The sequence below is a fragment of the Equus caballus genome, chromosome 9, assembly GCF_041296265.1.
Source record: "Equus caballus isolate H_3958 breed thoroughbred chromosome 9, TB-T2T, whole genome shotgun sequence".
In the NCBI taxonomy this organism is placed as follows: Eukaryota; Metazoa; Chordata; class Mammalia; order Perissodactyla; family Equidae; genus Equus; species Equus caballus.
Genome location: NC_091692.1, coordinates 6579834 through 6606935, shown reverse-complemented (window position 1 = coordinate 6606935; position 27102 = coordinate 6579834). Strand labels below are relative to the sequence as shown.

Below are 27102 nucleotides of genomic sequence, written 5' to 3'. Positions count from 1 at the left end.
AATATAACTTTTATGTATCCCCCTCAATATTACATTTTTAATTCTGAGAGAGAAAGGATAGTCCAGGTCATGAGGAATGCAGTTGGATTCCCAGGTTCTGCACATTATCCACTCTTCCTACCACTGAGGTGAGAAGCTAAGCATATCATGTTTTCTGCAGCCTCATCTCTACCATCTGCTAAATGTAGGTAACACTTGCTATTGACCTACTGTTCCACGTCTTCTAAGAAACAAGATAAAAACTCAAACTTGCTAGGAAATCCTCAGTGGGGGGCAGTAACAAAGGACTCATCCTTATTTAATTGTTTAGCCTCAATCGTTTTTCTGCAGTTCCTTTAACATTATTTAGAATATTTTCAGAATGGAGAAAAAATTTGTCCAGATAAGCATTTGATGCTTTTCCTGATCTCTCTCTCCAAGGGGTACCACTTTGACTTTGTTTAGCATTTTAGTAAATCCATTAACCTTTCACCCTAGACTTCGAAAATGGGTTTGATGGTTTAATTCTGTTCCCTGAGGAATCTATAACCACATCATAAGCTGTATTGTGTTAGACATTAATTGTAATGTATTTTCAGACCAAATTCAGAGTTGGGATAATGGAAGTATAGAAAATAGGTACTAGAGAAAGCCAAAGAAATTTGTCAGTCTTGGCTCTTGCTAATTTTGGCATACTTGTTGATGGAAATAGTATGTACTAGCAAAGGTGCTAAAACAATAACTGAACTTTTGGAAATATTCACTTAAAATAAGCTTGTTCTCTTTCCTGTATGAGATTGCCACCTATATCCTTTATTTTTTATTTTATTTTTTTAAAGATTTTATTTTTTCCTTTTTCTCCCCAAAGCCCCCCCCGGTACATAGTTGTATATTCTCCGCTGTGGGTGCTTCCAGTTGTGGCATGTGGGACGCCGCCCCAGCGTGGTTTGATGAGCAGTGTCACGTCTGCGCCCAGGACTCGAACCAACGAAACACTGGGCCGCCTGCAGCGGAGCACGCAAACTTAACCACTCGGCCACGGGGCCAGCCCCCACCTATATCCTTTATTTAATCTCTGACAAGTCTTTTAAGCACTCTTGCTTTCTCCAGCTGCTGCAATGTTCACAGTTTGGAATTAAAAGGAATATCTCTGAAGGAAGGATCTCAGTTACTGGAAAGAAGGGCTAGTTGTGAGAGTCAGTCTTTGCTTTTCTATTGCCTCGTTTTACTTCCTGAATCAATCCTGGAAAGAAGGAAATACGTTAATAGCCTCAGTAGTTTACTATGAGGGGAGAAAAAAAGAGTTATACCTTGTTTCCTTTCCTCCCCACACAGGTGTTATTATTGCTAGGAATGGGCATCACTGGAGAACAACACATAGCTACCTTGTGCCTGACCTGCTATCTACCACCTGGATAGCATGCCCTACCTCCACACCTCCCGCCGCACGTTGCAGGCAAGGACAGTGCCTACCTTGTGCCTGACCTCATCTTCTGCCTGCTATGTGGCACCTGGACATCAGGCCTCAACCCAAGAGATTCAATCATTGTGGGGGTCCATGTCTTATCTGAGATTTCTAGTCCATTTGCTCTGCTACCAAACTGACCTTAAAGAAAGAAACTAAGCTCTTTAAACGGAAAGAGCATGTATAATTTCCTCTTGCTGCTATAATAAATTAACGTGACCCTGGTGGCTGAAAACAGCACAAATTTAGGGGCCAGCCAGGTGGTGCAGCAGTTAAGTTCATGTGCTCTGCTTTGGCAGCCCGGGGTTCACCAGCCCAGATTCCGACATGGACCCATGCACCACTCACCAAACCATGCTGTGGCAGGCATCCCACACATAAAATAGCAGATGAGCACAGATGCTAGCTCAGGGCTAATCTTCAAAAAAAAAAAAAAAAAAAACACATGTAAATTTATTATCTTACGTTTCTGGAGGTCAGAAATGTGAAATGGGTTTTATGGACTAAAATCAAGGTTTGGCAAAGCTTCATTCCTCTTGGAGGTTCTAGAGGAGAGCTATCCCCTTGACTTCTCTAGCTTCTCAAGGCCACTATATTCCTTGGCTATGGCCCATTCCTCCATCTTCAAATCACCTCACTTCCAGCTTTGCTTCCATCATTACATCTCTTTTCTCCTTCTGATCCTTCTGTCTTCCTCTTACAAGGACCCTTGTAATTACATTGGACCATACCAGATAAACCAGGATAATCCCCCCATCTCACAATCCTTAATTTAATCTCATCTGGAAAGTCTCTTTTAACATTTAAGGTAGCATATCCCCAGGTTCTTGGGATTCTGACGTGGACATCTTTGGGTAGCCATTATTCAGCCTACCACAGAGCGTTAGATTAGGGGCTATTCATTCACGACAGTTCTATAATTGATTGATCTTAAGCAAGTCACTTAAATTCTCTGTGCCTCAGTTTCCAGACCTATAAAGGAAGGGACTTATGTCAATCACCTTTTAAAAACTTCCCAGGCCAAAATTTTTTTTTCTAGCTTACCGTGAATAACAGATAAAATAACACTAAATTGCCAGCATAATTTCAGAAGTGGTTATTTTTTTCTCGAGAATATTTTACTAATTTTAACTACCAGGTCTCTAAATTCAGGCAAGCATTTAAATGTTCCTTCTCATTTGACAAGAACAGTTTCTGCTTCCACTACATATAATTATTTTGTCCTTTCTTAATGACATTGTTCCTCGTTCTGATTCAATACTTCCTTTCCTCTCTAATGCGTCTGCTTATCCCTTCCTGCTCATACTACTCTACCTCCTAATTCTCCTGCTTAAACAAAGCTTGTAAGACCCACTGAAATATGGGGGCTTTTAAGGAAGCTTATTTTAAATGAACACTCCATGGTTTTTTCCATTCACTTTTCCAAAAATATAGAGGTAAAATATGAGCCTTCCATATTATTACTAGCCATTATCTATTTGCTTTTCACCCACGTCACCAAGGGGACATGAGTCATATAAAGACTTTTTTTATTTTTATTTTTCAAGTAATTAAAAAGGCATTGAATTAAAGCATGGATGGCAGTTGTTAAAATATAACATTAAAGAGATAGCATATTAGGTTATTATTAACAAGTGAAAGATTTTCTTGAAGCTGGCCTGGTGGCGCAGTGGTTAAGTGTACATATTCTGCTTTGGTGGCCCGGGGTTCGCCAGTTCGGATCCGGGGCGCGGATGTGGCACCGCTTGGCAAGCCATGCTGTGGTAGGCGTCCCACGTGTAAAGTGGAGGAAGATGGGCATGGATGTTAGCTCAGGACCAGTCTTCCTCAGCAAAAAGAGGAGGATTGGCAGCAGATGTTAGCTTAGGGCTAATCTTCCTCAAAAAAAGAATAAAAAGATTTTCTCATAATGAGTCTATTAGATTACCCACTCTACTCTCCAGTACAGAGGGAAAAGGAAGAGAAAGCAAGCATATTTTAGAGGAAGCAGTTCATAAAATATTCAAACAAGCACAATCTGGGAAAAGACATCACAGTGGAAAAATCTAAGCGATGGCCTTAGAATCAGCAGAGGGCCTGACCACCAACAGGCTGGCTGTGGTCTCTGAACAAGCCTGCTTCATCGCCCCATTTCGCTTACAGTTGTCAGGAATATCCACTGTCCCAGTTTCCTCTTCACGGTTTCCTGGGGAATACCTGTGAGGAAGGGCAGTCATTTAAGCTTCTGATTTTCCTACTTTAAACTTCAAGTGCAAACTACATAATCTCTAAGGCCCCTTCCAGCCCTGAAGTAAATTTTTAAAAAAAATTATTGGGTTCTGGTCCAAGATGGTGACATATGAGGCTCCTGAACTCATCTCCTGCCATGGACATACCAAATCTACAGCTACAGATGGAGCAATACCCTCTGAAAGAAACCCGGAAACTAGCTGAGTAACTGCTACACATCAGACTAATGAGAAAATACCCACATGAAAATGGGTAGGAAAGGCTGAGACACCATCTTGCCATAAATCCGCCACTGGCGCAATGACATACAATGGGGACAGAACTTACAACTCCCAGCTTCCTCCTGAGGAGCAAAGGGTTTGGACCTAACATTTAACACCCCAACTTTTATATATCCACCTGAGATATGGGCCCCCACACACCTAGCTCTGCAAACCAATGGGGCTTGTGTTCATGTGACCCACAAAAGCATAGCAAAAAAAGAAACAGTTCTTAACAGGTTCACAGAGACTCACTGTAGCTATCTCCCCAGGGCTCAGTGCAGACGGAGCAGAGAGGAACACTCATCGCCCAGTCTTCCCTGAGACAGATCTAATTGCATACTTTAAAATCTGCTGCCTGGGGATCTGGCTTCCAATCAGCTTGCGTTTACGTGCTGACTGAGATCTTCTCCTTGGAACACTGACAGGTCTTGGCACACCATGAACTATTGGGAGTCACTAAGAACAAAGAAAGCAGCCTGAATAATCGCAAAGGTTTGAGAGATAACCAAGAGCTCAGACCAGGCTGAATGACAAGGTTCATCTCCTACTTGAGACTATTCCACCAAGGTAGGAGAGATGGCTATTTCATCTAATGCACAGAAACCAATGCAGACATTCAAGAAAATTCTGCATTCTGCATTCAAGGAAAATGAAGAAACAAAGGAAAGTATTCTAAACAAAAAAAACAAGATAAAACTCCAGAAACGGGTCTTATTGAAATGGAGATGAGTGGTTTACCGGATAAAGAGTTCAAAACAATGGTTATAAAAGTTATCAATGAGGTCAGAAAAACAATGCATGAACAGAGTCAGAATTTCAATAAAGAGACAGAAAATATAAGAAAGTAACAACTAGAAATCACTGAGCTAAAGAACACAAAAACTGAACTAAAAAAATTCAATAGAAGGTTTCAACAGCAGACTGGATTAAGAAGAAAGATTCAACAAACTCGAAGACAGTGCAGTGGAATTTATCCAATCAGGGCAGCAAAAAAAAAAAAAAAAAGGAATTAAAAAAAGTGAAGATAGCTTAAGAGACTTATGGGACAGGATAAAAAGATCAATATTCACATTCACATTGTAGGGGTCCTAGAAGAGAGAGAGAAAGGAGAAGAAAGCTTATTCAAAGAAATGATCACTGAAAACTTCCCTAACCTGGGGAAACCCAGTTACAAGATCCAAGATCCAATTACAAGAAGAAAACTAGAATATTCACAAATATGTGGAGATTAAACATGTTACTGATGACCAATAGGTCAATGAAGAACTCAAAAGAGAAATCGAAAAATATCTTGAAACAAATGAAAATGGAATACAACATACCAAAACTTATGGGATGCAGCAAGAGAAGTTCTAAGGCGGAAGTTCACAATGATAAATGCTTACATTAAAAAATAAGAAAACTCTCAAATAAACAACCTACCTCTATACCTCAAGAAACTAGAAAAAGAGAAAACTAAGCCCAAGGATAGCAAAAGGGAGAAAATAACCAAGATCAGAGCATAAATAAATGATGTAGGGACTAAATAGACAATAGAAAAGATCAATGAAACTGAGCTCTTTTTTTGAAGAGATAAGTGAAATAGACAAACCTTTAGCGGGACTCACCAAGAAAAAAAAGGAGAGAGGACTTGAATAAATAAAATTAGAAGTGAAGTAGAAGATATTACAACTGATACTACAGAAATCCAAAGGATCATAAGAGACTACTATGAAAAATTATATACCAACAAATTAGATAACCTAGAAGAAATGGATAAATTTCTAGAAACACACACCTTACCAAGACAGAATCATGAAACAGAAAATCTGAACAGACCATTTACTAGTAAGGAGATTAAATCAGTAATCAAAAATCTACAACAAACTAGAGTCCAGAACCAAATAGTTTCACTGGTTAATTCTACCAAATACTTAAAGATGAATTCATACCAATCCTTCTCAAACTTCTCAAAAAAAATTGAGGAAGAGGGGACACTTCCAAACTCATTTTGCAAGGCCAGTATTACCCTGATACCAAAACCAAAGATGCCACAAGAAAAAAATATTATAGATCTATATCCCTGATGAACATAGAAGCAAAAGCTTTCAAGAAAATGTTAGCAAATCAAATTCAACAGTACATTAAAAGAATCACACACCATGATCAAATAGGATTTATTCCTGTATTGCAACAATGATTTAATACCCACAAATCAGTGCGATACACCACATTAACAAAATGAGGGATAAAAATCATATCATCTCAATAGATGGAAGAAAAGCACTTGACAAAATTCAACATCCATTCATAATAAAAACTCTCAACAAACTGTGTATAGAGCAAAAGTACCTCAACATAATAAAGTATATATATGACAAACCCGCAGCTAACATCGTACTCAACTTTGAAAGGCTGAAAGCTTTTCCTCTAAGATCAGAAACAAGACTAGGAAGCCCACTCTCATAACTTTTATTTAACATATTACTGGAAGTCCTAGCTAGAGCCATTAGGCAAGATAAAGAAATAAAATCATCCAAATAGGAAAGGAAGAAGTAAGACCCTCTCTATTCGCAGATGATAAAATCTAAAGACTCTGCCAAAAAACTGTTAGAACTAATAAACTAGTACTAATAAATTCAGTAAGATTACAGTATATAAAATCAACCTACAAAAATCAGTTGCATTTCTGTATGCTACAAATGACCTAACAGAAAGCAAAATTGAGAAAACAATCCCGTTTACAACTACACCAGAAAGAATAAAATATCTAGGAATAAATTTACCCAAGGAAGTAAAAATCTGTACACTGAAAACTATAAGACTTTAATGAAAGAAACTGAAGAAGACACAAATAAATGGAAAGGTATTCTGTACTCATGGATTGGAAGAATTGATCTTGTGAAAATGACCATACTGCTCAAAGCAATCTACAGACTCAATGTAATCCCTATCGTGGAGGGGCCAGCCCAATGGCATAGTGGTTAAGTTCACATGCTCTGCTTTGGCAGCCTGGAGTTTGCAGGTTTGGATCCTGGGTATGGACCTACACACAACTCATCAAGCCATGCTGTGGCATGGTGGCATCCCACACACAAATCAGAGGAACATTGGCACAGGTGTTAGCTCCGTGACGATCTTCCTTAAGCAAAAAGAGGAAGATTGGCAATAGATGTTAGCTGTTAGCTCAGGGCCAATCTTCCTCACTGAAAAAAAAAATTTCCAATAGTATTTTTCACAAGAATAGAACGAACAACTCTAAAATTTGTATGGAACAGCAAAAGATCTGAATAGCCAGAGCAATCTTGAGAAAGAAGAACAAAGCTGGAGGCAGGATGAGTTTTGATTTCAAACTATATTACAAAACTATAGCAATCAAAACAGTATGGTATTGGCATAAAACAGACACATAGATCAATGGAACAGAAGAGACAGTCCAGAAATAAACCCATACACATATGGTCAATTAATTTACAACAAAGCCAAGAATATATTCTTGGGAAAGATAGTCTCTATAATGAATGGTGCTGGGAAAACTGGACAGCCATGTGCAAAAGAATGAAACCAGACTCCTATCTTACACCATAAACAAAAATCAGCTCAAAATTGATTAAAGACCTGAATGTAAGACCTTAAACTGTAAAACTCCTAGAAGAAAACACAGAGGACAAGCTGTTTGACATTGGTCTTGGCAATAAATTTTTTGGATTTGATACCAAAAGTAAAGGCAATAAAAGCAAAATAAAAAATGGGACTACATCAAACTAAAAAGCTTCTGCATAGCAAAGAAAACCATCAACAAAAGGAAAAGGCAATTTATGGAGTGGGAGAAAATATTTGCAAACTACATATCTTATAAAAGGTTTATATTCAAAATATATAAAGAACTCATATAACTCAATAGCAAAACCCCAAACAAGCCAATTACAAAATGGCCAGAGGAACTGAATAAACATTTTCCCAAGGAAGACACATAAATGGTCAACAAGTACGTGAAAAGTTGCTCTGCATCACTAATAATCAGGGAAACGCAAATCAAAGCCACAGTGAGCTGTCACCTCACTCCTGTTAGAATGGCTCTCATCAAAAAAACAAGAGATAACAAGGGTTAGGGAGGATGTGGAGAAAAGGGAACGCTTGTCCACTGTTGGAAGAATGTAAATTGGTACAGCCGCTGTGGAAAACAATATGAAGGTTGCTCAAAAAATTAAAAGTAGAGCTACAATACGATCCAACAATTCCACTTCTGCATCTATATCGAAAGGAAATGAAAATAGGATATAGGACATTGAAGATAGCTGCACTCCTGTGTTCATTGCAGCATTATTTACAATAGCCAAGATATGGAAACAATCTAAGAGCCCTTTCAACTGATGACTGGATAAGAAGATGTGGGATATATACCCAATGGAATACTATTCAGCCATAAAAAATAAGGAAATCCTGCATTTGCAACAACTTGGATGAACCTTGAGGGCATTACGGTAAGTGGAATAAGCCAGACAGAGAAAGACAGGTATGATAAGTCAAACTTACAGAAATAAAGAGTCGAAGGCTGGTTTCCAGCGGCTGGGCTTGGGGGTGGAAATAGGGAGAGGTTGGTGAAAGGCTAGAAACTTTCAGCTATAAGATAAATAAAGTCTGAGAATCTGACATAAAACATGGTGACAATAGTTGATAACACTGTATTGCATAATTGAAATTTGATAAGAGACTAGAACTTGAATGTTCCCACCAAAAAAATTTAAAAAGATAAGTGTGTGAGGTGATGGGTGTGTTAGTTAACTTAATGGGGGGAATCATTTCACGATGAATGTGTATATCAAATCACCGCATGTACATTTTAAATATCTTACAATTTTGTATGTCGGTTATTTCTCAATAAAGCTGAAATAAGAAAAATCATTGAGCTTATAAGGATAATTTGAATATTTACATATTTACTATTTTGGCTTCAAAGTGGCAGTTTCCTGGCTAAGTCATAGTGACCGTCCATCAAAAGGTACTACTTGGTAGGCCAGTATGTCTGGATCAGTTACACGCCCCCCATCCTTCCTTTAGGAGAGTCTCTTCTCCTTACAAATCCTTATTGAAGGTGATTTTCTTCGGCTGCTTGAAAATTTTGCTATCATGAACATGTTAACCCAGAATGTATCATCTGGACTCTGAACCAGGAAAAATCCAGGCTATGTTTACTGTTGTGACTCAATATGGCTGTCCTGTTCAACTCTTACGAAAGAAGAGTGGTGAGAGTATTGGTTGTAAACATCAAGAATTTATGGTTCAATAACATTCTAAATGTAAGCTAAAACGGTTAGAGCAAAAAGGCATACATATTTCAGCTGCTATTTCTTCAGAAATGTGCCTTTCTCTGAGGAGAGGAATCTCTGTGGCCACTCAGAGACTGAAGTGTCGGAACCTCATTGTCCAACTGCAAGCGACTCACGCACGGACTTCCTTTTGAGGAGAAACTCAAGCAATTCTCCAGCATGAGGAAACTATTCCCACAGCGCTGTCAAGATGCTCCGTCACAGCGATAATGTCCACACTAAGTTTTTCAAGGAAATTATAATTTTATGGAGAGATTAAGGGAAAAATTTCTCTCCAGAAAATCCTGAAGAACTTGACAGAACTTCCGTAGCCAATTAATTCTAAAATGTAGTTGCCATCAGGTTCATTGTTTTCTCTTGACTACATTACGACCAATAGTTTCAACTGAGTCCCATTTTTCACCACGTGAATTACAGAAGCCTTCAGAATGCCAATAGTAGCATGCTGGGATTAATTATTGACTCAGAAGGGAGAATGTCAACTACTGAATCATCAGCACAGCTCTTGCCACACCTGTGGTTTTCTCTGGGTGACTTCCATCCAAGTGTTGACAAAACTTGACCTTGGACAGTTGCTATATTTGTTGGGACTATGGCCAAAGGTGCTTATGTGCCAGTAGGACAGGCTCCAAGTTCATTAACCAGGTTATTCTGCTCCACAGACGGCAAGAAGTGTACTTTTGAGTTTTCACATTAATGCTGATTGAAGTCTTCGAGACAAAAAGCCTCTCATTATTTTAATCCCATGCAGTGCCCTGGACTTGTTCCTGGTGTAAACCTCCCTGCTTAGCTAAGTCAGAAGACCAAGGTCCAGTGATGGGCCACCTAAGAGGATAAGCATGCTCATTTACTATACAGGCCCACAACCGGAATACTGCATTCTATCTTCTGAATGATCCTAGCAGCAATTCGAGCCAGGGGGGTGTGTTGTTTTCCAGTTGAACGAACCGGGAGCCAAAAGGACAGGAGTTCTGACCCCAGCCGTGCTCCTGACTTGTCTGGAGATGGGACACTTAAACTCCCGATTCTTCTTGACCGTAAAATCATTAAGTAACTGACCTTGAAGGTTATCGTGAGGAATGATGACATTTTAAGGAGGCTCATCTTTTGGGGAAAAGGTGTTTTTCAGTGGTCTCACAGGCCTCAATGCTTCAACAAGGGGTGGTAAATAGAGTAAAATAATAGTAACAAAAAAGGCATTACAGAAAAAGACTGAATAATGCTGTCTAGCTTGTTGAAACCTTTTCTTGCTGCTATTATCTATAATTTCTAGGTCAATTATGCTAATGTCAACCCAGGGCCTAACTGAGTTAAGGAAAGAATACAGGAAGATTTGTATTGACACGATGTCAAGAGAAGAGTGGCATGGAGTGTGGAAGTGCCTCATCGTGCCTCCGTTTGGATCTAATAGCCTGATTTGGTGCAAGCTTCTAATAGAGCCTGATGGCGGGTCACATCCCTGTGGAGCAAAACTTGAATCTTGCTGGATCACAAATCCCAGAGAAATCAGTCTCACACAATGTAAAGTTGATGCCAAACTTTTAACCATTAATCCTCGAGAAAGCAGCCTTTGAAAGAGTCTAGAAAATCAGTCAACAATATTTATAAAGTGTTTTCTGTGTACTAGTTCTGGGTTAGGCTCTTTAGGCTTAATCATAAGTTATTGTCAGATCATAAAGCAAATTCAATAAAATGAACAGAAACTTTCTAATATAAAAAATGAAGGGTCTTAATTTTAAAAATTAATATATGAATAAATTATCCTGCCCCTTTTTTCCTCTAGGAAGTCTTTGCAACCTGGGAAAGAAATTTTACTCCCAAACTCCCTCCCTCCCCACCTCCTTCCCCCCCCTTCCCCACAGGGTACAATGATGACATATAGTCTTAAACTCAGGTACCTGAGTCTCTCTCCCGAGGCAGGCTCCCCAGTACAATAAATCTCCCTCCACATAGAAAACTGTCTGGATATAGCACAGAATTGTTCCCCAGGAACTGGAAGGGTGATCCTGGGAACAGGGCAACTTGGTCATTCCTTTTGGAATAGTTCTGTCCTCCTCTCTATGGGGCCCAGCATCAGTGGAACTTTGTCTGATCATGCATAAGTTTTTGTTGAAACTTGTGTAACCTGGGCCCGGGAAAGCTTTCCTTGATATGTCAGCAGCATGTTGATTCAGTTTTGGTGTGTAGTGTAGTAGGTGTAGTCTGCATTCCTAACTGGAATTTCTAAGCACGGCCTCTGTGTCCAGAGTGAACACTCACTGACCAGTCTTGGGATGCTGTCGGTGGGGAAATCGCCCTTTGCTCACACTTCTTCACTTTAACAGGTAGAGCTGAGCAACAGTTGGGTGGCCAATTCCTAACATCCCTCAGCCACAACCACTTAGGTGTTCCAGCCTCTTCCTCTCTTCATTCCCTAGTACTCACTGACTGGCTACTGAGTAGATGTATTTGGATGAAGTCTAAGTTCCATCCTCTGACATCTCTCTGGATTCTCCAGACCTCCACGAGTGTTCTTTAGCTTCTTCACTATTAGTTGTAGATTTTCTTCTTGGAAGCAATTTACCATGAAATGTCCGTTTCCCACCCAAGCAAAGCAAAAAGATGTGCACTAGTACAAAATAGTAAAAGTTCTTGAAGTAGAAAAGGAACAGTATAGAACAATTAATTGTAAGAATAAGACTGGTCTAGAATCATATATTACAACTTCAAATATAAGGAGAGAGGAGCAGAGTAGGGGAAAAAAGGTAATGCATACTGCTCAATAGAAAATTTTATTCTTGGAATTGATATTGCAAAGAATTTGGTTAAATACGTTCTTAAAAGTTTTAAAGTAGCCAATGACATGATATAGAATTAGACCAAAAAAGTAATATAAAAGCTACTGGTTATAATTATCAATTTAAAACTTAAATGACCCTATGAAAGGAGATTTTCAGATTGAGCCAACTAACTTAAACTATTGTGTTTACAGGTAGAATTTTGGGAGTAAACAGACCTAAGACAAAACTATTCATTTAGAACAAAAGCACAAGATGTGTAAGAACGTAGCAGACAAATACGAACACGAAACCAAATCAGCACTAAAATGGCCAGAGGGTCTTTTTGATTTGCTGTAGAATATAATTGATTTACTAATTCAAACATTTATTAAGTGCACTCTATGTGCCGTCTACTCTTCTAGATGCTGAGGATACAGTGGTGAAGCAAACGGATGAGTGTGTAGAGGAAAATAAACCAGGGCTAGGGGACAGAGAGTGACGGGAGGCTGGGGTGGCGATGAGGATGTGATAACTGTAATAATTAATTTTCCTAAAATATAAAAAGAAAACCACTGATAGAAATATAAGGGGAAATAGACATAGGTACAGTCCTTCTGCATCTCTTTAATATATTTCACTCAGTTTTTGACAGATCAAACAGGCAGGTAAGAAAACGGATATAGAGAGTTTTAATAATGGGCAATTATGAGATTCAAGGAGGCAAGAGTATCATTTTATGCTAAGAATATGGCTGTTTACTTTGATGATGCAAGAAAGCAACAGCAAAGATTTATTAGATAGTAAAAGAGTTCATTAAGATGGTTGATTATAAAATAAATATACCAAATCATTTATTTTTCTGTTTACCTGTAATGATAAGTTTGAAAACAAGATGGGGAAAAAAATCTCAATTGCAATAGCAAACAATATTATAAATCATCTTGGCATAAATCTAACCAAATACAAGGGCTTATATTAATAGAATTACATATTTCTTTCCTTAAAGACATAAAAGAAGACCAAACAAATGAAGATATATCCCTTAATCCTGGATGAGAAGCCTCAAAATTTTATAGATTGTCAATTACAACAAATTATTGGTATAAATTTCATGCTAATCCAGTTAAAATATGGCTAATTCTTAGATGTATCTGGAGGAATAACATCAGTATAGATGAAATATTTAAAATAAAAAACCAATTAAAATTTGGGGAGAATGAGGAGAGGTCTTTTAAATCAGGTAGGAAATCTAGAAAAGCTATAAAGAAAGGATAAAATATTTTGACTACATAAAAGCATCTTAAATGTTTATAGCAAATTATATCTTAAAAACAAAAATGAGGGCCAGCCCGGTGGTGTAGCCGTTAAGTTCACACGTTCTACTTCTTGGCCCCCTGGGTTCGCCGGTTTGTATCCCGGGTGCGGACATGGCACCACTTGGCAAAAGCCATGCTGTGGCAGGTGTCCCACGTGTAAAGTAGAGGACTATGGGCATGGATGTTAGCTCAGGGCCAGTCTTCCTCAGCAAAAAGAGGAGGATTGGCAATAGTTAGCTCAGGGCTAATCTTCCTCAAGAAAAAAAACCCCAAAAATGAAAGTTTGAGAAAGAATATTTACAATACACATTATTGATACAGGGCTAATATTGATAATTTTCAAAAGGCTTCTATGCATATTTATATATATTTATAAGAAAAAATAACCAAACTATATACATAGGTAAAAGTTATAAGTAACAATATATAGAAAAGGAAATCCAAGTGACTCAAACAAGATACATGCGTAAAAATCCATTTTAGCTATGAAATATTAATTCTTATCCATTATACTAGCAAAATTTTAAAAGTGACAATATGCAGTGCTTGTGAGGATTTGGGAAAAATAATGTTGACATAGACTTCAGGTAGAAATGTCAATTGTAACACCCATTTTTGGAGGAAGCAATATGGTAGTATCTATTTCCAGATAATACCCCTCAACCTAGAAATTCTATTCTTGTGAATTTATCACATAGAAACAAAAGCTGTGATATCCTAGAACATATACTCAAAACAACCTTTTCCTGTAGGGTTGTTTGGAGAAGAAAAAGGTCAGCAAGTGACTGTCCGTCGATAGGAAAATAATTGAATATATTGTGGTGCATCCATATGTGGATTTTTATGCAACCACAAGAAAGAATAAAGTAAATCTATGCCCATCAAGCTACATTTACATTATTCAGTGAGAAAATTAAGATGCAGAGAAATGCTTACAGAATGGCTCCACTTCTGTAGATGAAGTTGATAAAAAGCCTTATATATGAAAGTGTTGAGTATATAGATATTTTCAATGATTGAGCATGGGGAAAGGGGAAGAAGGACATTTACAAGCTACTGGTGGTGATGTTCAAGGTGTAAGGAGACAAAAGGAGGGAGGATGAGAAGCAAGGTTTTAAAGACTCTATAGCACACTGGTAAAACAATAGGTATAATTTAGAGAATATAAAATTCAATCTACATTATTGCTTTACATTATAAAAGTGAAATACGTACATGAACCAGAAGATAACATGAATGGATTAAGACATTGATTTGCCTGGGACGGTTACATAAAAGAACCAAAGTTTTGAATAAAGAAAAGAAAAAATTCAGTGAAAAAAGCCAGGAAAACTTCAAAATGACAAGGAAGGAAAAATTGTTACAGCCGATTAATTAAAATATGTTTGTACTGTTTGGGCTTCTTCAGACTTTGAGTTATCTCAGCTGATAGAGAAATAAAGCTGAGGCAGAGCAGAGAAGGAAAGGGAACCATCTCTGAAGACCTCTCGGAGATTTGCAATGCTGCTTATTGCTGTTCAGGAGAGAAAGCGGCTTTGGCCGGCTGAGGACCCAGAATCTAGCATCCTCCATACTCAGCTACTTCTCTGCTTTTTTTTCTGTTTCAGGGGAGTACAACTGACGTCTCATTTTCAGTGGTGGTGGGATCCATCGTGTTTGCAGAGCGGGTGGGAGTCAGAGTGAGAACAAAATTTTTCCCATAGAAGTAGAGATGCCCACACTGAGGGTTCCAGGGACCAGTGCTGTGCCTCCAACTCTTGGAGCAACACATCATTCTGGATTCCCATTCATTTGGTAACACAGAAGTTCTTGTGCCCAGAGGAAGTCCACCATGGGACTGCCTCTACTGGAAGAATCCCTGGTCCCTTTCTATGCCCTGTATTCCTCCACCCAGATCCCCCTCAGAATGCCCATTCATTATACCATAGTAATAGGGCTGTGCCTCGCAATTGCTTGTAAGACATATTCCCTCACCTTGTTTACAGGTTGTAAGTTGTGTTTTTTTTAAATTGAGATCATAATAGTTTATAACATCATGAAATTTCAGTTGTACGTTATCTTTTATCAGTAACTATATATATATAAGCCCCTTCACCCCTTTCTCCCCCCAAAAACCCTCCCCTCTGGTAACCAATAAACTTCTCTTTGTCTGTGTGCCAGTTTATCTTCCATATATGAGTGAAATCATATGGTGTTTGTCTTTCTCTGTCTGACTTATTTCGCTGAACATAATACCCTCAATGTCCATCCATGTTGTCGCGAATGGGATGATTTTGTCTTTTTTTATAGCTGAGTAGTATTCCATTGTATAGCTATATACTATATCTCCCTTATCCAGTCATCAGTCGATGGACACTTGGGTTGTTTCCACTTCTTGGCTTTAGTGAATAACGCTGTAATGAACATAGGGGAGCATAAGTCACTTTAAATTGTTGATTGTAAGTTCTTTGGATAAATATCCAGTGGTGGGATAGCTGGATCCTACGATATTTCTATTTTTAATTTTTTGAGAAATCTCCATGCTGTTTTCCATAGTGGCTGCACCAGTTTGCATTCCTACCAGCAGTGTATGAGGGTTCCCTTTTCTCCATATCCTTTCCAACATTTGTTATTTTTTGTCTTGGTGAATATAGCCATTCTAATGGGTGTAAGGTGACATCTAAGTGTAGTTTTGATTCACATTTTCCTGATGATTAGCGATGTTGAATATTCTTTCGTATGCCTATTGGCCATCTCTATGTCTTCTGTGGAAAAATGTCTGTTCATATCCTCTGGCCATTTTTTGATCAAGTTGTTTGGTTTTCTGTTGTTGAGTTGTGTGAGTTCTTTATATATTTTGGAGATTAACCCCTTGTTGGATATATGACTTGCAAATATTTTCTCCCAGTTGGTGTATTGTCTTTTCATTTTGTCCCTGGTTTCCTTTGCCTTGCAGAAGCTCTTTAGTCTGATGAAGCCCCGTTTGTTTATTCTTTATTTTGTTTCCCTTGCCTGAGTAGACATGGTATTTGAAAAGATGCTTTTAAGACCGACATCAAAGTGTGTACTGCCTATATTTTCTTCTAGGAGTTTTATGGTTTCAGGTCTTACCTTCAAGTCTTTGATCCATTTTCACTTAATTTTTGTGTATGGCAAAAGATAATGCTGTACTTTCATTCTTTTGCATGTGGCTGTCCAGTTTTCCCAGCACCACTTATTGAAGAGACTTTCCTTTCTCTGCTGTGTGTTCTTAGCTCCTTTGTTGAAGATTAGCTGTCTGTAGATGGGTGGTTTTATTTCTGGGCTTTCAATTCTGTTCCATTGATCTGTGTGTCTACTTTTGTACCAGTACCATGCTGTTTTGATTACTATTGCTTTGTAGCATATTTTGAAGCCAGGGATTGCAGTGCCTCCAGCTTTGTTCTTTTTTCTCAGGATTGTTTTAGGTCTTTGGGATCTTTTGTTGCCCCATACGAATTTTAGGACTCTTTATTCTAGTTCTGTGAAGAATATCGTTGGGAGTCTGATTGGGATTGCATTGAACCTGTAGACTGCTTTAGGTAGTATGGACATTTTAACTATATTTATTCTTTCAATCCATGTGCATGGAATATCTTTCCATTTCTTTATGTCACCATCAATTTCTTTCAATACTGTCTTATAGTTTTCATTGTATAGGTCTTTCATCTTCTTGGTTAAATTTCTTCCTAGATATTTTATTCTTTGTTTTGTGATGGTAAACAGGATGGTATTCTTGAGTTCTCTTTCTGTTAGTTCATTATTAGAGTATAGAAATGCAACTGATTTTTGTAAGTTTATTTTGTACCATGCAACTTTGCTGTCATTATTGATTATTTCTAATAGTTTTCCAGTGGATTCTTTAGGGTTTTCTATATATAAAATCATGTCATCTGCAAACAGTGAGAATTTCACTTCTTCATTATCTATTTGGATTCCTTTCATTTCTTTTTCTTGCTTAATTGCTCTGGCCAAAACCTCCATTACTATGTTGAATTAGAGTGGCAAGAGTGGTCACCCTTGTTTTGTTCCTGTTCTCAGAGGGATGGTTTTCAGTTTTTCCCTGAAGAGTATGATGGTGGCTGTGAGTTTGTCATATACGGCCTTTGTTTTATTGAGGTACTTTCCTTCTATACCCATTTTATTGAGAGTTTTTATCATAAATGGATCTTGGATCTTATCAAATGCTTTCTCTGCATCTATTGAGATGACCATGTGGTTTTCATTCTTCATTTTATTAATATGGTGTATTGTGTTGACTGATCTGTGGATGTTGAACCATCCCTGTGTCCCTGTCTCCCACTTGATCATGGTATATGATATTTTTAATGTATTTCTATGTTCAGTTTGCCAATATTTTGTTGAGGATTTTTGCATCCTTGTTCATCAGTGATATTGACCTGTAATTTTTCTTCTTTGTGTTGTCTTTGTCTGGCTTTGGTATCAGGGTGATGTTGGCCTTGTAGAATGTGTTAGGAAGTGTTCCATTTTCCTCAATATTTTGGAATAGTTTGAGAAGGATAGGTATTAAATATTCTTTGAATGTTTGGTACAATTCTCCAGAGAAGACATCTGGTGCTGGACTTTTATTTTTTGGGAGGTTTTTGATTACTGTTTCAATCTCTTTACTTGTGATTAGTCTATTCAGATTCTCTATTTCCTCTTGATTTAGTTTTGGAAGGTTGTATGAGTTTAAGAAATTATCTATTTCTTCTAGATTGCCGAATTTGTTGGCATATAATTTTTCATAGTATTCTCTTATGATCCTTTGTATTTCTGTGGTATGTGTTGTAATTTCTCCTCTTTCATTTCTAATTTTATTTATTTGAGCCTTCTCTCTTTTTTTCGTAGTGAGCCTGGCTAAGAGTTTGTCAATTTTGTTTATCTTCTCAAAGAATCAGCTCTTTGTTTCATTGATCCTTTCTAGTGTTTTTGTTTGTGTCAATTTCATTTATTTCTGCTGTAATTTTTATTATTTCCCTCCTTCTGCTGACTCTGGGCTTTGTTCTTCTTTTTCTAATTCTGTTAGGTGTAGTTTAAGATTGTTTATTTGAGACTTTTCTTGTTTGTTAAAGTGGGCCTGTATTGTGATGAATTTCTCTCTTAGGACTGCTTTTGCTGCATCCCATATGAGTTGGTATGGTGCATTTTCATTTTCATTTGTCTCCAGATATTTTTTGATTTCTCCTTTAATTTCTTCAGTGATCCATTGGTTGTTCAGCAGCATGTTGTTAGTCTCCACATATTTATCCCTTTCCCAGCTTTTTTCTTGTAGTTGATTTCTAGTTTCATAGCATTATGGTTGGAAAAGATCCTTGATATGATTTTGATCTTCTTAGGTTTATTGAGGCTTGCGTTGCTTCCCAACATATGGTCTACCCTTGAGAATGTTCCATGTGCACTTGAGAAGAATGTATAACCTGCTTGTTTTGGATGGAGTGTTCTCTATATATCTATTAAGTCCATCTGGTCTAGTTTTCATTTAATTCCACTATTTCCTTGTTGATTTTCTGTCTGGATGATCTATCCATTGAAGTAAGTGGGGTGTTGAGCTCCCCTACTATTATTGTGTTGTCATTGATATCTCCTTTCACGTTTGTTAATAGTTGCTTTATGTACTTTTTTGCTCGTGTGTAGGTTGCATATATGTTTATAAGTGTTATGTCTTCTTGATTGGGTGTCCCTTTTATCATTATATACTGCCCCCTTTGTCTCTCATTACCCATTTTATCTTGAAGTCTACTTTGTCTGATGTAAGTATGGCAACACCTGCTTTCTTTTGTTTGCCATTAGCTTGGAGTATTGTCTTCCTTCCCTTCACTCGGAACCTGTGTTTGTCTTTAGAGCTGAGATCTGTTTACTGGAGGCAGCATATTGTTGGGTCTTGTTTTTTAATCCATCCCGCCACCGTGTGTCTTTTGATTGGAGAATTGATCCATTTACATTTAGGGGGATTATTGATGTATGAGGGCTTAATGCTGCAATTTTATCACTTGTTTTCTGTTTCTTCTGCATTTCCCTTGTTTCTTGTTCTGTGTATTTTGGACTACCAATTCAGTTTGGTAGTTCTCTATGATGGTTTTCTTAGTTTTCTCTTTATTTATCATTTGTGTCTCTGTTCTGATTATTTGTTTATTGGTTACCATGAGGTTTGTATAAAAAAATCTCATTGATGAGATAGTCCATTTTCTAATAGCCTCTTATTTCCTTAGACTAAGCTGATTCTTTCCCTCTCCTCTTCTCCTTCTAAGGTGTTATTGTTGCAACTTATTCTATATTGTGTTGTGACTTTGAGGTTAAAATGACAAGATTATATTTATTTTTTATGTTTTCCTTCACTTTATCTTTAATGTTGTAATTAAGTGTTTACTAACCTGTTCTGATAGAGAGCAGAAATTTTCTGATTTTGTCTACCTATTTGTCTCTTTGTCAAGGCTTTATAACCCCTTTCTTTTTTTTTTTTTCTAGGTATGAGGGCCTTCTTGAGCATTTCTTGTATTTGGGGAGGAGGGTGTCATGTGGTTATGAACTCCCTTAGCTTTTGTTTATCTTGGAAAGTTTTTATATCTCCATTATATCTGAAGGATATTTTTACTGTATAGAGTATATGTGGCTGGAAGTTTTTGTCTTTCAGAATTTTGGATATATCATTTCACTCTCTCTTAGCCTGTAAGGTTTCTGCTGAGGAATCCACTAAAAGCCTGATAGGGGTTCCTTTGTAAGTTATTTTCTTCTGTGTTGCTGCCCTTAATATTTTTTCTTTGTCATTGACTTTTGCCAGCTTTACTACTATATTCCTTGGAGAAATGTCTTTTCACGTTGATATAATTAGGAGTTATATTGGCTTCTTTCACTTATATTTCCAGCTTCTTCCTCAGGTTTGGGAAGTTCTCAGCTATTATTTCTTCGAACAAGCTTTCTGCTCCCTTCTCCTTCTCTTGTTCCCCTGGAATACCTATAATCCTTATATTGCATTTCCTAATTGAGTCGGATATTTCTCAGAGAATTTCTTCATTTCTTTTTAGTTTTAGTTCTCTCTCTTCCGTCTGAAGCATTTCCGTATTTCTGTCCCCAAGCCTACTAATTGTCTTCTCCATAATATCAGCTCCGTTTTTCAGGGAGTCCAGATTTTTCTTTCTCTCGTCCATTTTGTTTTTCATCTCCAACATCTGATTGGTTTTTCTTTATAGTTTCAATCTTGTTTGTGAAGATTTCCCTCTGTTCATTAATTTTATTCCTGATTCCATTGAATGGTCTATCCATGTTTTCTTGTAACTTGTTGAGTTTTCTATGACAGCTATTTTGAATTCTCTGTCATTTAGATTATAAATTTCTGTGTTCTCAGGATTGATTTCTTGGTGCTTGTCGCTTTCCTTCTGGTCTGGAGTATTAATATATTTCTTCATACTGTTTGATGGTGTGGATTTGTGCCTCCACATAGTGATAGTCTGTGGTTGCAGCTTCCACCTGCCACCGCTGGGTGGTGGTCAAGAGATGTGTATTCTGTGCCTGCCACATTCTGCGGCTCGCTCACTCAAAACTGCTACTTTTCTCTCATATGCGCAGGTGCTCTGGCCTACCAGCTGACTGCAGCACCAGGCAGGGGGAGGGGCACTTTCTTTCACCTGCATGATGCCGGGGGTGTTCTCACTCTGCCCTTGCTATCTGCTCTCCTGGGGTGCTGGCTTGATGAAGACACCACTAAAATAGCTTAGCCACCTCTGTGTGGGGCTTTCCCAGGGGCTGTGGGGGAAGTTGGAGAGTGAAAGAGTTCCCATGGAGTGATGCCCATCCCCCCTCCTCTCAGAGCCACAAGCAGTCCTATGCCTTGGGTCTTTGCCGTTGGGGGAGGGAGAGGAGAACCCCTTGCCTTCTCCCACTTCCTCTGGGGGATCCAGTACCTCTACCTTCAGACCTATGGCTGCGTGGGTCTCTCAGATGTCTTTTGTGTTGTGTGAATGTCCTCTGTTGGTATATGAATGTCCTTTTCATTGTCTCTTAGGGAGGAGAGTCTAAGGGAAGAGCCCACTCAACCATGATGCTCCAGGTTGTGAGTTTTCATGCTGCCCATATGATGCAGTGATAGACGCATATTCCCAAATCAGGTAGGTCTTGAACTTCGAGGGACTCTGTAGAGAATCAGAGGGTGCTGATCACTGATGGCTGTGTAGTTCTAATATAAGATGTTCAGCATTTGGAAAGAGGGAAAGGGGGTGATTCATGTGTTTCTTCAGCTTAAATTTGAACCCAACCAACAGAAATAAATGACTTGACAGATAGGCTGATAACATGTCTTCAGTATAACTATCCCTTCTCTAATTTGTTATGGTAAAATCTTCTCATAAGTAAAGCAATATCTCTCAAATTTATCTTCTTTCTAAAATTTGTTAAATGCTCTTACATATTTCATGCTTTTTGATATGCAGCTATATCTTACAGCCAAATTTTATTCATTCCAAGCTTTATATTCTTTGTAAATAGTTTAATTCAAATGAAGTAAATTTCTGGGTGCTGTTTTTCCCCCCAAGACCAAAAATATAACTATCCATCATTTATCACTTTATTAGTGTCCTCTAAATATCATAAACAAAATTAATATTATAAATCTTGATTCAAGTTGTTATTTCTTTAAATGGCTTTAATTTATGTTCAAAGAATTTTTAAATTTTTCTGAAAATATTTGGAAAAATGGTCCATTTTATCTGAAAATTGCATCTCCAATGGTGTATCTTTAACTATTCTGTTTTATCTACCTGATATTTTTTCCACATCCTAACTGCCTGCTTTATCATCTTTGGCTTGTCACAACTAATTACTTCAAATATCACTCTTTTGTTTCACCAATTAGAAATGGTTGTTTTGATTCTGAAGCCAGCTGTCCCCTCTAAGGAAAGTACAAATAAGAGAATCACAAAGTGAAAAAATGTTTTTTTCCTGTTTCCCACTTTGGCTGGGCAATATGTACACTTAATTAGGTTCATAAATTTTGGTTTCCCTCAGAAGGACCAAATCTAGAAAGGAACTTGAGTACTAATAAAATAACTCCGTGTGAAATACTCCAAATTTTGCAAGGTCATCCTAAATTTATTCTTGCTAGCAGGAAAATGAATAAGAAAATCCACCTACAGAAAATTTTAATTTCCCTGGAGAGTGTGTTGTTATTTTTTGTGTGTGATGAAGCAGTTGAAAAGATGCAATTGAAAAAAATAGAGGTACCACTGCTTGGACCCTGCCCTGCTTAATTCTCTCAGGGACTTTAGAAATAAATATAAAGCCTTCCTCTTTCTTTTACTTTCTCCCACCCAGTCATCTGGGACTTGCTTTTGAAAGGAAATATTAAGGGATTGTGCTGAATGCTAAAGTTACAATTATTTTCTGAGTTGTGCCTTATAAATTTTTCTAACCAAAAACCTATACTAGCATTGGTATGGTTTAGAAAAATTATAACAAATAAATTGAACCCTCTTGGATTGATTCTCAGATATTAGTTCATTAAGAAATATGTTTCCTAATCAAAGAAATATCTTCAAAACTCTGAATACTGTTGGATACTAAGCTGTGAAATACTTCAGTATATGTCACATTATTACATCCATTGGTACTTTAAAGGGGCTAATTGGCATTCTTAATTAGATGTCTTGTTTCTGACCAAAAGAATTAGCTTAGTTAAGGAGCAATCTTCTCAGGCCTGTCTATGTCTCAATATTAGTGGCTCTTGGATCCATGAGTTTATTTTGTATGCAGATGGAAATAATTTCTTTTTCTATTTCTCAACATTTCCCTCAAGATAAGGGCTTAGTGAGAGAGGAATGCACCCCAGTGACTCAACACATCCACCTTCTCTTCTTGTTTGAGTTATTCATTATCTTTTCCAACACGTGTTAATTGAGCGCCCACTGTTGGGTACCACTGTGTAGCGGATTCAAGATAGTTTTAACTATTCAAAGGTAACTTCTTCATGAATTTTTCCCAAGAAGAGTTAAAGACTAACAAAGTATATAAAAGTCATATTCGTAATAATATGCAAGTAAGAAAATGACAAGGACATGACAAAGTGACAGGTGAAACCTCAAGAGTCAGAGGGGGGAGTAATTGCCGACAGCAGACAGATTAGCGACAGTTTCCTGGAGAAGGTGAAGGCCAACTGTCTCCTGTGCTAAAACAAACTACCCATGCATGTGGATTCACACGCAAATCACGGTGCTGCGTTCCTTTCCAGTTACCACCCTAGTGCTCTCCTCCCCAGAACCAAGCTGACTGTCTCAAATCATGAACCCACTGCAGCCAGTGTAGATTGGTTTGCCCTTACCAGTGTATGAATGGCTCCTTCCAAGTGCCAACTGGTCTCCTACCCATTATTATTGATACTGACCCTGATATCAATTTCCCTACATTAAACCCAGCATATATGGGGTTAAAACCAAAACACTCATTCCCTGCTTGCTCCCTGGCTTCCTGGCTCCAGAATCCACTATGCTCCATGGAGACAGACACTGCCAAGGACAAGCACCTGGATTCATTATCTCCTCCTTGCAAAGAGATACAGGCTGGTGGGAAGGCTGCTGACCAGCAAGGTCATGGGCTCTCTCCACTCCGCAAGTAGTCTCAAGACCAAAGATAAGCTGGTGGGAAAGCTCTGACCAGCAAGGCCATATGCTCCCCCTCCCCTACCTAAAACCCCAAATAAAAACCCTTCCTTTTAGTTTTCGGGGAGTTTGGGATTTCAGCGTTAGCTGCCCTCTCTCCTTGCTCAGCGCTGTATAATAATAAAATTCCTACTTTCTTCCACTACACCCCGTGTCAGAGATTGGCTTGCTGCACAACGAGTGAGCAAACTCACTTCAGGTTCGATATCATTATCACTAGATTCTGTTCAAGTCTTGGTTTCATTTGATTTCTCTCTCTTGCATCTAACACTGTTGACCACTTCCTTCCTTCTTTGGCTTCTTGAATAACAGCCTCCCTTAATTCTATTACCCCTCTGAACATTGTTCCTCAGGTTTTTTTGTTAGCTTTTCTTATCCTAAAAACTTATTTAAATGTTGACGGACTTCAAGCTTCTGTGACCCTCCGAGTTACTCTGTGTGCCTTCTCTGAGTGAACTCATTCAGTCCAATGGCCTCAGTTAACATTTCCACCCAAACTCAGTCATCTGTTCCAGGCTTAAGTTCTATGGGACATTTCAACTTTAGTCAACCCAAAGCACTGTTTTAGGTTGGGATCCCTGAAAACCACACTAAGAATTTGCATGTAGGATGTTTGTCAGGGAGTGCTCTTGGGAACAACGTCTTTAGAAGGCAAAAGAAGGAAACATTTTGGATGGAAGGAGAAATTGAGTTGTCATGCATTCAGAAAGCCTCAGGTAACTTCACAAGGAGCTCTGAAGCTGGGATGGTCCTTCAGTATTGTCCCTAGTTGGGGTGAAGGGGCTGGGCCTTTATACCCCTGCATTGACCATCATTGGGTGTAGGCTGCCCTTAGAAAAGAGGCTTAAGTTGGGTGAGTGGTGCAGACTTACTTTCTGCATCACTCCCAGTGGTGCAGAGAGTAAGTCCTTCAACCCTCAAGGGGAATCTGGGCTGCCCAGCACGATGTTCACTGCAGACACCTAACACGTCCATAAAACTGTATCCATTATTATTTCCACAGATGTGTTACTTCTCTTGCATTTCCACATTTGTTGACTTGCTCTCCTATTCAGTAACCTGTATCAGATCCTAGGGGGTCATTGAGTCTCCTCACTTAGTCCTCATCAGCGTCTAATTCAAAACCCAAATCTCTTCATTCTTAATTTTTCACTTGTCTTTTTCCTCCTCTCCCACCTTGTTGTTAGAGGCCAAGTGCAGACATACCATCTCTCACCTAAACATCTGCAATAGTCTCTTAATTGCAGCCAGAGGCTCGTGTCTTGCATCCTTCCTATCTATCCTCCTCTCAGCCTCCAAAGTGATATTTCTACAACGTAAACCTAACCGCATCACTCTTCTGCTTAGTCAGTGACTCTGCATTGTCTTCTGTATAATGATCAAATTTCTTATCATGGCATGAAACTTCTCCAGCCTCATCTGAAGCCTGCAATTCACAATTCAGAAGTGCTTGCAGTCTTCCAAGTACATCAGGCTATTTCATAGCTCCCTGCCTTTGATCACGATGCTCCTTCTGCCTGGAATATTCTTTCATCCCACTCCCTTGCCACTTGAGAATGCTTATTCATCTTTCAAGTCTTTGTTCAAGCAGCAACCCTCTATGAAACCTTTCCTGGCTCGTTTCATCCCTATTGAATCATCCCATTCTTTATTTATGACCCCACTGTGCTCCAACATACTGCTATCTTTATATCTATAATTCTTAATTGCACTTTTTGTACCCATGACCAACTGTCCTACTGTTTGTATTCTCCTTCAAGGCAGAAATTATGTTTGATTTATTCCTGAAGAGTGTGGAAGAAAGCACATTAATTAATAATAAATGAAAAGATTGTTAAATAGAGGGGAGGGGCCAGGTGCTAACAGGATGAATTTGAAAAACAAAAAACAAAACAAATAAATTTGGTTTTGTGACTCCGTCCAGTTATGACCAACAGACTCATGATGGGAAGAGAGGAGATAATGTGAATACTCAGGTCTTGGTCCATTGGAAGGACATGATGCAAAAGAGATCAAGGCTTCTAGAGAGAGCTTTACTGAAATGGCTGCCTGTAGGTAGTCTGTGTCAGAGACAAATGAGCCTGCAGTCTGTTGGATGGGCTGTGAGAACAAAGGTGGGCCAGGAGCTGGAAGACAAAAGGCAGAATCAGCAACAGTGAGGCAGTGGGGAAGGAAGGAGGAAAGAAAAATTTTGGAGCCCAAAATTTTGGAGATGAAGCAGTTTTGGGTGATAACAAAGTCTAAGGTCCGTTCTTAAATTTAGGCAGCTTAAGGGAGGGTTAATGAAGATAAAGGTGGTTATCACTAAAGAAACTGGAAATCTTTGAGGTCGGGGGCTAGGTGGGTTATTATCAGAGTGACCGTATAGTATCCTGGTTTCCTTGGGCTCATCCTGGGTTGTGTGTGCCGTTCCAACATAATTATTAATAGTATTCCTCTCACGTTCAAGAGTGTCCTTGTTTGGAGGGCTGGCCTGGTAGCATAGTGGTTAAGTTCGTGCATTCTACTTTGGAGGCCTGGAGTTCATGGGTTCAGATCCCAGGTGTGGACCTATGTACCACTCATCAAGCCATGCTGTGGTGGCATCCCACATATAAAGTAGAGGAAGATTGGCATGAATGTTAGCTCACGACTAATCTCCCTCACCAAAAAAAAAGTGTCCTTGTTTGGATGATAATTTACATAGTTGCTCTAGTTTTTATTAGCTTCCAAAAATGGCATAGTATTACTTAGTGTAGCTAAGAAAGCTTTCTGGACTTTGGGAGAAAAATCGAGCTTTTGAAATTAGAGTTAAATAAAACATTGTAGAAGATTTAAAGAATAGTTACTGCAATTTACCATGGGAAGATAATAATAACGAATGCATTTTAAATTATAACATAGGTCACAAATAGAATTTTTAAATTTCACATTTATACACAAAATCTTAGGTTTTCTGTAGTTTGGGTCCTACTTTTTATGTTTTTTAGGATAGAATGCATTAAAACAAATTAGCAAAGCTTAACATGTGGTTAAATAGTTTACACTTAAGGGGGAGTCTGTCAACTTAGAGATGTTTCACATATAATTGCCAATTTCAACTATAATTGCCACATTGCTTAGAGGAAAGCACACAGGATGAAAATCAGAAGCTGCGGCT

At 38.3% G+C, this 27102-nt stretch overlaps 2 long non-coding RNA genes across 2 annotated transcripts in view; one reads left to right on the top strand and one right to left on the bottom strand.

Moving 5' to 3' along the window:
- LOC138915364 (uncharacterized) overlaps nt 1-27102 on the top strand; it is a 102142-nt gene that overhangs the window by 41490 nt on the left and 33550 nt on the right. Inside the window, exon 2 of the long non-coding RNA XR_011421207.1 lies at nt 21320-21422. This is a non-coding gene — a long non-coding RNA (uncharacterized lncRNA). The remainder of the gene's footprint in view (nt 1-21319; nt 21423-27102) is intronic.
- Nucleotides 792-4253, bottom strand: LOC138915363 (uncharacterized). Its single transcript, XR_011421206.1, has 4 exons — nt 4189-4253; nt 3585-3640; nt 1793-1862; nt 792-1222 (listed from the first exon to the last, which is right to left on the bottom strand). It is a non-coding gene; the product is annotated as an uncharacterized lncRNA (long non-coding RNA).